Below are 11,885 nucleotides of genomic sequence, written 5' to 3' on the forward strand. Positions count from 1 at the left end.
TTATTTTTTCCTTTCTTCTTGTCTGACTCGCGTGGCGATTGCCCCCCCCCCCCGTTTTTTTTTCTTCTTTCTTCCCGCAGCGCAACTGAGGGGCTTCTGACCCCCCCCCTCCCCCTGGTCCCCAACAGCGCTAGGACTTGCATGCGGTCATTGGGGGTGTGTGGAAAAAAAAGGGGGGACAATCCTTAGATTCTGATTCTCTTTTATTTGGCAAGCAGGAAACGGGTGAGGAATCAGGAAGGAGGGAAGGAGAGGAAGGAAGGAAAGAAGGAGAGAAAGAAAGAAAAGAAGGAGAGAAAGGAAGGAAGGGTTTTTTAATTATTATTTTTTCCTGCAGCCAGAAGACCCTTTTTTTGAACTGTTTATGTCTTCTGGATGTGGCCAAGGCTGAGTTCCCAGGGTCTCAAGTGATACAAAACGGAAGGAGAATTTGGCAAGGCTTCGAATTCTCGTCCGCTTTAGAGTGGAGGAAGGAGACAATTGGGAGAAAAAAGACAAGAGGGGGAGAAACAGACCCTCGGCGAAAGGGGTTCAAATCGCCCTCCAACCTTTTGCTTTTGAACATGTCTTTTTTTACACAAACACACACCAGAAAGGAAGAACAATTAGCTTTCCTCCTTTCCCTGCGTGATTTTGTAGGGAAGAATTCCTTGTTGGTTAAAATGACATTTCTCAAAAGTCGGCAACTTGAAGACGGACGGGACTTCGATTCCCAGAATTCCCCAGCCAGCTTTGCCTGTTTTTTTAATTCTCTTTGTCTCCCAGAAGCAGAGAGGTTGCAGAGGAAGGGATGAAAAGAGAGTAAGCAGAGCCACCTATCCGAAGGAATGCATTAGCCCCAGGGGATTCTGGGAGTCGAAGTCCACCCGTCTTAAAGTTGAGAAATGTTGAATGCAATCGGGAACTGGAGAAGAATCGTGCTTGTACAGAACGGCCAAATGACTTAGGAATTTTATTCATATATATATGAATGGCTGATAAGGAGTCGAGCTCTGTAGCTCAATGGTTAACACATCTGCCTCAGAGGCAATAGAGCACAGGTTCGATTCCCAACATGGGGTATGGCTAGCTGATGAGAGCTAAATAGCTTGAAATAGATCTATACTAGTCTCCCTTTATTTATTTATCAGCATAAATATAACAAATATATATATATTTGTTATATTTATGCTGATAAATAAATAAAGGGAGACTAGTTAGAAATTAAAATAAAACACACACACACACACACACACACATATATATATATATATATATATATATATATATATATATATATATATATTAGATTTTTACAACCCCTGGTAAGCCCCAATTATGGGAGGAAGCTAACTGCTTCCCATTATTTATCAGCACAAATAAAAACACACACACACACACACACACACACACACACACACACACACACATATATATATATATATATATATATATATATATATATATACATACACACACATACATACATACATACATACATACATACATACATACATATATATTTGCGAAATAATGATCGCATAAATTTAAAAAGGCTCTTTTGTTTCCAGTTGCATTTTCCTCCCCTTTTTTGACGCTTCCTATTTTTGATTTCGAGTCCACCAGGAGTCACCTGCAGCTTTAAGAGAGGGCAAAAAAAAAAAGTGGGTGAATTTTATTATATATTTGCAGCCTTCTATATTTTTCTTTCCACGGAAAAGAAGGGGGGAAGAGAGAAAGAGATCAACCACCACCACCACGACAAAAATATTTTTTTCTTTTCTATGTCCTGTGATTCTTTTTTGAGGTCCTATCCAGTCTTTTGGTGCGGCTGTGGCGTGATGTTAAGAAAAAAAAAAACACAAATATATAAAGGACAAAAAGAGTTTTTAACTAGGGAGGGGGGAAAAAAAATCTACTTCGGAGAATCGTTTTCCGGTTTTCCATTGGAAAATTGCCGTTTCCGAGAGGAAGGGATGATTCTTAATTATTATTATTTATTTTTTTGTACATAAAAAGAAAAACAACGAGAAACCGGGGGAAGAAGGTGGGTTAAGAGAATTTACACCCCCCACCCCATCCTTACCGCTTTGGGAAGTCCATCGCTCCTCCCCCCCCCCCCCCGGCGAGACCCCAAAATCCGGAGAAGCAAAATTCACAAGACGGGAGTTTGTGTCGGAATGGGCAGAAAGTGTGAATTACAGAATAAATACATTTTTTAAAAACACAGCAGGGAGAGTTTTCAGAGGGAGAAGCCCCCGGCTTAATCGTGGCTACATTCTGCAGTCTCTATCAGCCCCAGAGGTGGGTTCCTACCGGTTCGCACTGGTTCGATAGAACCGGTTCGCACCGGTTTGCTAGAACCGGTTGGTCAAATCTACCGAACCGGTTCATCAAATCTACCGAACCGGTTAGAAGAGGTTCCACCAGTGGACCCGGAAAGCAGGCCACACCTACAGAAGAGGCTCCAAAATGTTTTGAAACCCACCCCTGATCTGCCCTGACTGTTTTGATGCAAACGGTGCGGAAAACGAATCAAGTGACTAGTCCTCACTGTTGCAAAAAAAAAGAAATATCGGAGGAAGGAGATCCATCAAATTTTTCAACATTGCCTTCCGATGAAGAGAGGCTTCTGGGGAGTGGGTTTTTTTTGGGGGGGGAGCGTTCAAGACCCCTCCCTGCTGACCCCCCCCCTCAATGGTAGACCACCTCCTCATTTTTTTATTTAAAAGGTTGGTTTCTTTTACGCGTTTCCAGGTAGAAATGGTTAAATGAAGGAGAGATTGGGGGGGTGAGACAGGGAGGAAAAAGAGATTTTTTTTTCTGAGCACAACAAAGAGGCAGCTTGGGGTGATCTAGATGGCTCTGGGTGCCCCCCACCCCCCACCCCCAGTGGCCGATTCCAGGGTGAGAAGGCAGCTGGCTGGGAAACCAGGGGAATTGGGGAGGGGGGGGAATATATAGATATATATGTATAGAGAGAAAAAGATTTATTTATTACCCCGGTTTCCAAAGGCGTCCCCCCCCCATCCTGTGAACTTGGCTGCTCCCAGCCCCAGAGGCTGGGCCTGATTTTAGGGGAACTAGCAAAGGGGGGGGTCTCAACCTTTCTGCTGTGTCCCCCTCCCCTTATGCTCAGCTCTCACTCCAGTGATGGCAGCCATCCTGTTGACTGACACGTGTCAAGGGCTTTCAACCCAGGGACAGGATCCCTGTGCCCCATCCCCTGCGCCGCCACCCCACGCACCCCCCCAACCCCCTCCCCCCCTCAACGATGGGGATTGGGGGGCAAAAGACGTCAGTCAGGCACCAAAGGGTCATTCATTCCCCCCTTTGCAAAAATGCCAAAAAAAAAAAAAAGATTTAAAAATTAACTATTAAAAGAACTTGCTGGGGGGGGCAGGTTTCTTGGGGGTGGGGCACCAAGGATCAGCAGGGGTGGGGGCTGGGCTGGGGGGGAGATATAAGAGAGTATTTTGCATAGAAATATTATCGCCTTCGGCAATGAATAATTAAAAATTAATGAAAACCCACCAGCGTGTCTCGCAGTTTGATTTATCTTTGGGGGTGGGGGGGTGGGATTGAACATTTGGGATTTCTCCCCCTCCCCAACCAGATTGTTGGGCTTTTAATTTCATTATTTTATTTGTTTTAAAGTCTTTAAAGACACCAAGTGATCAGCCTGCTTGAGTGACGTCAAACCTCAATAAATGTAATATATTGATATTAAATCTGGAGGGGTTTTAAGTTTGAAAGACTCACATCGACATATATTTTTTTGGGAGTTGGGAAAATGAGACTGAAGTGTTCAAAAGAATGCAAAATTTAAGTAAAAATCCCCGTTTCCCCCCAAAGATTCATAGACTTCTAACATACATTCGCTGTAGCACAGGATCTCCAAACGTGGCCACTTTAAGACTGGTGGACTTCAACTCCCAGAATTCCTCCGTCACTTTAAGATTAATGGACTTCAACTCCCAGAATTCCTCCATCACTTTAAGACTGGTGGACTTCAGCTCCCAGAATTCCTCTGTCACTTTAAGATTAATGGACTTCAACTCCCAGAATTCCTCTGTCACTTTAAGATTAATGGACTTCAACTCCCAGAATTCCTCCGTCACTTTAAGATTAATGGACTTCAGCTCCCAGAATTCCTCTGTCACTTTAAGACTGGTGGACTTCAGCTCCCAGAATTCCTCTGTCACTTTAAGATTAATGGACTTCAACTCCCAGAATTCCTCCATCACTTTAAGACTGGTGGACTTCAACTCCCAGAATTCCTCTGTCACTTTAAGATTAATGGACTTCAGCTCCCAGAATTCCTCTGTCACTTTAAGATTAATGGACTTCAGCTCCCAGAATTCCTCTGTCACTTTAAGATTAATGGACTTCAACTCCCAGAATTCCTCTGTCACTTTAAGATTAATGGACTTCAACTCCCAGAATTCCTCTGTCACTTTAAGATTAATGGACTTCAACTCCCAGAATTCCTCTGTCACTTTAAGATTAATGGACTTCAACTCCCAGAATTCCTCTGTCACTTTAAGATTAATGGATTTCAACTCCCAGCATGGCTGCCTGGGGAATTCTGGGAATTGAAGTCCTCACAACTTGGATTGGCTGAGGCTGAGAAATGCAGCTTAGTTCCTCCCCCCCAAGGGAAGGACAAAGCCTTGGCCCCTCCCAGTTTAGCATGGCCACACCCACAGTGGCCCTCATCCCCCTCCCTCCCTCCCTCCCTCCCCCAGCTGTGCCAATGTCCAGATGGGGAATCTGGCAAAAGGATTTGAAAGAGGAAGTGATTGGACAGCTCCGGAAACAGGAAGCCAGAAGGGCCTCTCTTCAAGAATGGGGGGGGGACATGACTCAGAGCCCCCCCTTGCAGTGGGCTGACCCCCCCCATCTCCATCTTGTAATGGGCAGAGGCTGTTGGGAGGATGCCAAGAGCGACCGAGGGGCAGGAGGTCAGCTGGGGGGGCGGGCAGAATAGGCCTGCTGAAGGGAGACGCTGACCTCCTTCCTTCCTTCCTTCCTTCCTTCCTTCCTTCCTTCCTTCCTTCCTTCCTTCCTTCCTTCTTCTCTCCCTCCCTCCCTCCCTCCCTCTCTTTTCCTTCCTTTTCTATATTTCCTTTTCTTTCTTTCCTTCCTTTCTCTTCCTTTTTTTCTTCCTTTTCCCCTCCCTTCCCTTCGCTTATCTTTCCTTTCCTTAACTTTCTCTTCCTTTCTTTTCTTCCCCCTTCCTTTCCCTTAATTTTCTTTTCCTTCTTTCCTTTCCCCTTCCTTCCCCTCCCTTCCCCTTAACTTTCTCTTCCTTTCTTTTCTTCCTTTTTCCCTCCCTTCCCTTCATTTTTCTTTCCTTTTCCTTTCCTTTCCTTCTTTCCTTTCCTTCTTTCCTTTCCTTCCTTCCTTTCCTTCTTTCCTTTCCTTCTTTCCTTTCCCCTTCCCTTCCCTTCCCTTAACTTTCTCTTCATTTCTTTTCTTCCTTTTTCCCTCCCTTCCCTTAATCTCCCTTTTCTTCTTTCCTTTCCTTCTTTCCTTTCCTTTTCTTAACTTTCTCTTCCTTTCTTTTCCTCCTTTTTCCCTCCCTTCCCTTAATTTTCCTTTCCTTTCCTTCTTTCCTTTCCTTCTTTCCTTTCCTTCGTTCCTTCTTTCCTTTCCTTCTTTCCTTTCCTTCTTTCCTTCTTTCCTTTCTTATTTCCTTTCCTTCTTTCCTTTCCCTTCCCTTCCCTTAACTTTCTCTTCCTTTCCTTTCTTCCTTTTCCCCTCCCTTCCCTTAATCTCCCTTTCCTTCTTTCCTTCCTTTCCCTTTCCTTAACCTCCTCTTCCCTTTCGTTTTCCCTCCCTCCCTTTTCTTCCATTCATTCTTATCTGTCCCATGGAGATGGCCTAGATGCACCTCCGTGGTTTTCTTGGCAAGATTTTCCGCAGGGGGTTTGCCGTTGTCTCTTTCCTAGGGCTGAGAGAGAGTGGCTGGCCCAGGGTCACCCAGCCGGCATTGGCGGGCTGGAGAATCCTGGGAGTTGAAGTCCACCCATCTTCCAGGGGTCAAAGTTGAGAGCCGTTGTCTTCTTAGGAGAACGGTGGCTGTTTAGGGACAATCAGATAAGACAGCATTTCTCAACCTTGGCAACTTGAAGATGTCTGGACTTCAACTCCCAGAATTCCCCAGCAGTGGTTAGGACAGTGTTTCTCAACCTTGGCAACTTGAAGATGTCCGGACTTCAACTCCCAGAATTCCCCAGCAGTGGTTAGGACAGTGTTTCTCAACCTTGGCCACTTGAAGATGTCCGGACTTCAACTCCCAGAATTCCCCAGCAGTGGTTAGGACAGTGTTTCTCAACCTTGGCAACTTGAAGATGTCCGGACTTCAAGTCCCAGAATTCCCCAGCCAGCATCCGCTGGCTGGGGAATTCTGGGACTTGAAGTCCGGACATCTTCAAGTTGCCAAGGTTGAGAAACACTGAGATAAGAGGAGACGCAGCCTGCAGTTGTATAAGGGAAAAAGGAATTCTACTAAGTCTCTAAAAGTCACAGCGGGCGTATTCGTACTTTCAGACCTGGTTAAGACGTCGTTAAGGTAGCCCTCACCACAAAGTGGGATTAGCATTGTTGCATTGTCGTGCTTCCTGTCGAGGCGATGGACGAGCTGGGTAGGCCAGTCCAACACCCACCTTGGAAACGACAACAACACAAACGCACCAGCAGATGGAGCTCCCCCCGCCTCCCCGTCATGGTACGGTCTTCGCACGCCTTGAAGAAAAGGCCATGCGGCTATAATAGCCAATGGGAACACAAGGGGGAAATCACTACACACACACACACACACACACACACACACACACACACACACACATTGTGTTAATGGCATTCAATGAACGGCAACCCAATGGGATCGATTGGTCCTGAGTGAGCTAAACCAACTTTTATTGTATTTCCAGAGAATCCAATTTTGTTTTTTACCCTGGGGGCTTCTCGGTATCTTCGCCCCCCCCCCCTCACAATGGGAAGGGGAGGAAACCCCTCCCTCCCACTAGCCACAAACGCACATACACAAACACACACACAGACACACAAACACACACACACACGGCTGGCAGTTTCCCCCGTAGGGCTCCGTGAGGATTGCAAAGAGGGGGAGAGGGAAGGAGGAGCCCTTTGGGGTCGTGGAGACTGGGTGGCTGTGAGTTCTAGTCCTGCCTTGGGCCATCCACTTTCTCTGAGCTCCTTACGCAGGAAAGAAAAATAACTCCCCACGAAAACTGCAGGGACTCTTGATGGAATAGAGAGAAGGGAAGGGGAAGAAAAAGGAGGGAGGGAGGAAGGAAAGAGAGGGAGGGAGGAAAAGAGGAAAGATGAAAGAAAGGAAGAGAAAGGAAAAGAAGGGAAGGATAAGGAAGAAACAAAGAAGAAGGAAGGAGGAGAAGGAAAGAGGAAGGAAGGAAGGAAAGGGAAAGGAAGGAGGGAGGAAAGGATAAGGAAGGAAGGAGGGAAGAAAGAAAAAAAGAAAGAAAGAAGAAGGAAGGAGAAGGAAGGAGAAGGAAGGAAGGAAAGGGAAAGGAAGGAGGTTAGGATAATAGAAGGAAGGAGGGGGAAGAAAGAAAGAAAGAAAAAAGAAAGGAAGGAAGAAAAGAAAGGAAGGGAAAGGGAAAGAAAGGAGGAAGGATAAGGGTGGAAGGAAGGAGGGAGGGAGGGATGGAAGGAAGAAAGAGGAAGGAAGGAAGAAAAAAGAAAGAAAAAAGAAGGAAACAAAGGAAAGAAGAGAAGAAAGGAAGGAAAGTGAAAGGGAGGAGGGAGGGCGGGATAAGGAAGGAAGGAGGGAGGGAAGAAAAAGAAAAAAGAAAGAAAGAGGAAGGAAGAGAAGAAAGGAACAAAGGGAAAGAAGAAGGGAGGGAAGAGGAAGGAAGGATAAGGAAGGAAAGAAGGAAGGAGGGAGGGAGAAAAGAAAGAATATCCCCCTTCAGCAGGCATATTCTGCCCGCCCCCCCAGCTGACCTCCTGCCCCTCGGTCGCTCTTGGCATCCTCCCAACTGCCTCTGCCCCTTCAAGATGGAGATGGGGGGGTCAGCCCACTGCAGGGGGGGCTCTGAGTCATGGCCTCCCCCCCCCCATTCTTGAAGAGAGGCCCTTCTGGCTTCCTGTTTCCGGAGCTGTCCAATCACTTCCTCTTTCAAATCCTTTTGCCAGATTCCCCATCTGGACATTGGCACAGCTGGGGGAGGGAGGGGGGATGAGGGCCACTGTGGGTGTGGCCATGCTAAACTGGGAGGGGCCAAGGCTTTGTCCTTCCCTTGGGGGGGGGGGGGAGGAACTAAGCTGCATTTCTCAGCCTCAGCCAATTCAAGCTGTGAGGACTTCAATTCCCAGAATTCCCCAGGCAGCCATGCTGGGAGTTGAAGTCCACTAATCTTAAAGAGACGGAGGAATTCTGGGAGTTGAAGTCCACCAGTCTTAAAATGATGGAGGAATTCTGGGAGTTGAAGTCCACCAGTCTTAAAGTGGCTGAGGAATTCTGGGAGTCGAAGTCCACCAGTCTTAAAGTGACGGAGGAATTCTGGGAGTTGAAGTCCACCAGTCTTAAAGTGGCTGAGGAATTCTGGGAGTCGAAGTCCACCCGTCTTAAAGAGACGGAGGAATTCTGGGAGTTGAAGTCCGCCAGTCTTAAAGAGATGGAGGAATTCTGGGAGTTGAAGTCCACCAGTCTTAAAGAGACAGAGGAATTCTGGAGTTGAAGTCCACTAATCTTAAAGTGACGGAGGAATTCTGGGAGTTGAAGTCCACCAGTCTTAAAGTGACGGAGGAATTCTGGGAGTTGAAGTCCGCCAGTCTTAAAGTGGCTGAGGAATTCTGGGAGTCGAAGTCCGCCAGTCTTAAAGAGACGGAGGAATTCTGGGAGTCGAAGTCCACCAGTCTTAAAGAGACGGAGGAATTCTGGGAGTTGAAGTCCGCCAGTCTTAAAGAGACGGAGGAATTCTGGGAGTTGAAGTCCACCAGTCTTAAAGAGACGGAGGAATTCTGGGAGTTGAAGTCCACTAATCTTAAAGTGACGGAGGAATTCTGGGAGTTGAAGTCCACCAGTCTTAAAGTGACGGAGGAATTCTGGGAGTTGAAGTCCACCAGTCTTAAAGTGGCTGAGGAATTCTGGGAGTCGAAGTCCACCAGTCTTAAAGAGACGGAGGAATTCTGGGAGTTGAAGTCCGCCAGTCTTAAAGAGACGGAGGAATTCTGGGAGTTGAAGTCCACCAGTCTTAAAGAGACGGAGGAATTCTGGGAGTTGAAGTCCACTAATCTTAAAGTGACGGAGGAATTCTGGGAGTTGAAGTCCACCAGTCTTAAAGTGACGGAGGAATTCTGGGAGTTGAAGTCCGCCAGTCTTAAAGTGACGGAGGAATTCTGGGAGTTGAAGTCCGCCAGTCTTAAAGAGACGGAGGAATTCTGGGAGTTGAAGTCCACCAGTCTTAAAGAGACGGAGGAATTCTGGGAGTTGAAGTCCGCCAGTCTTAAAGAGACAGAGGAATTCTGGGAGTTGAAGTCCACTAATCTTAAAGTGACGGAGGAATTCCGGGAGTTGAAGTCCCACCAGTCTTAAAGTGACGGAGGAATTCTGGGAGTTGAAGTCCACCAGTCTTAAAGTGACGGAGGAATTCTGGGAGTTGAAGTCCATTAATCTTAAAGTGACTGAGGAATTCTGGGAGTCGAAGTCCACACAGCTTCAACTTCCTAACACAACCTCTCACTGCTGGATTCCAAATCCCAATTCTGCTTAACCTTAATGAGGGGGTGTTGTGTTAATTTTTGCTTAATTAATTCATTAAAGTCTCCCATATTTGAATCCCTGCTTTTGTTGTTCTTGATGCTCTCTGAGTTGAGGAGTGGGCCAATCAAATCAAACCAAGTCAAATCAAATCTCAAGTCAAGCGGTTAGTCCCTGGATTTAATTCTTACAAATTAGATGCCACTTTTCTTTACGTCCAAACTCTCGAAAGAATCCCGCGGTCCAAAAAAATTCACAAATTAAACAAAAAAAACCCGCTTATTATTTCCCTAAGAAAATAATAATAATAATAATAATAATAATAATAATAATAATAATAATAATAACAACTTAATCTCAGCAGCTGTAAAGGTGGGTGTCAAATTTCGTAACGAGGCCCTAATAAATTCATAATTATCGAGTCAAGGTTTTAGTACAAAACCAGTGATTTATTAGGCGCTTCATTAGGTAAAGTTTGTCCGCAGTCAAGCCTGTGCTTTCTTTGATTTTCTTCTGAACCAGAGATCCAACTTCAGCCGACAGTGTGCGTGAAATGGACTCCCCCCACCCTTTCTACCATGACAACGCGGGGGGGGGAGTTGACAGCGGGTGGTTAGTTCAGATAGTCCTCGACTTACAACCATTCCCTTAGTGACCGTTTCGAGAGAGGACGACGCTTGAAAAAGTGCCCTCAGGTGCTTTGGAGAATAAGTTGACTCCTTCTTCTTTACGACGGCCCCTCAAGTACTTGAACCCTGCTATCATGTCCCCCCCACCCTAAAAAAACCCCTTCTTTTCTCCAGAGTGGCCAAACCCAAATCCTGCCCCCTCCTTCATATGTTTTAATCTTTGACCCTCTTAGTTGCTCTTCTCTGCGCTGTTTCCAAAGCCTCCAACCTCTGCCTTCCTTCACCATGGAAAAGCCGCCCTCGCTGTGGTCGTAAACTGAGGACCATCATCATTGCAGGACGTTAAGGGGCCCAAATTTGGATCCCCAACTGATTTACTTTCAGTGCGGAGAGCTTTACCTGAAGGGACCCTCGGGTGAATTAATCCATTGTTGGAGAATTATTTCCATACAGGGAGGTCCTCGGCTTACGGCCGCAATGGAGCCCCCCCCCAAAATCTCTGCTGTTCAGAGAGACATTCGTTGAGGGAGTTTCGCTCCATTTTTGCGACCTTTCTCGCCGCCGTTGTTAAGCGAATCCGGACTGCAGTTAAGTCAGGAACATGGCTGTTAAGTGAATCGGGCTTTTCCCCTCCCGCACTTGACTTTGCTGGACCGAGGGTCGCAAAAGGGGATCACGTGACACACACACCCACACACGGGACACTGCGACCGTCATAAGTATGAGTCAGTTGCCGAGCGTCTGAATTTTCATCCCGGGAAGCTGCAACGGTCATACATGTGGAACACGGCCATAAGTCAGCTTTTCCTGTGCCATCGTAACTTTGAATGGTCACTAAATGTACCGTTGTAAGTCGAGGACTCCGTGTATGATAGATCCCTGTTGGTCTAACTTGGGAACTTTAAGACTTGTGGACTTCAACTCCCAGAATTCCCCGCTGTCTTAAAGTTCCCAAGTTTGGACACCCCCGGTATAAGGTCTCTTGCCTGGGGTTGGACTAGATGACCTTTGAGGTCCCCCCTGACCCTATAAATCTATGTTCCAAGTCGGCTAGATTTAAGCTGTGAACGCCACCCCTTTGTTCTCACCCGCTTCGCAGTCTGGACTCGCGCAGGCTGTGCTAACGCAGGTTGGGTGTGTGTGAACGGGGACGTAGGCTCGGGATGTGCCTTCTCCTCGCCACCCACTCACCCAGATCCCTCCCGTGGTTTGGCTTTTATCTTCCCAAAAGGCAGAAAGAGGAGTCTCCATGTCCTGGCCATGAGGGCCTGGTGGCGTGAGCAGAGGCACACGCTGTGCTGTCCCAGGTACCTTGGGAGAATCTGCCCAGGTGGGACGGTGCCAAGGTAGGCTGGCACGAGCTCAGGCGAAGGAGGGAATGAGGAAGGGAGGAGGAGGTTCGGGAAGAGAAGATTCTTTGAAGGCCAGAGTTGACCTGTGAGCTCCGCAGTTATCTCTGAACTGGGTGGTTTCCTAGCAGATGTTTTTTGACCCAAGTAGGGAACATCATCAGTCCTAGGAGAGGG

Source organism: Thamnophis sirtalis, unplaced genomic scaffold, assembly GCF_051295495.1.
Source record: "Thamnophis sirtalis isolate CommonGarterSnake01/CBP01778 unplaced genomic scaffold, rThaSir2_p1.2 scaffold_4, whole genome shotgun sequence".
In the NCBI taxonomy this organism is placed as follows: domain Eukaryota; kingdom Metazoa; phylum Chordata; class Lepidosauria; order Squamata; family Natricidae; genus Thamnophis; species Thamnophis sirtalis.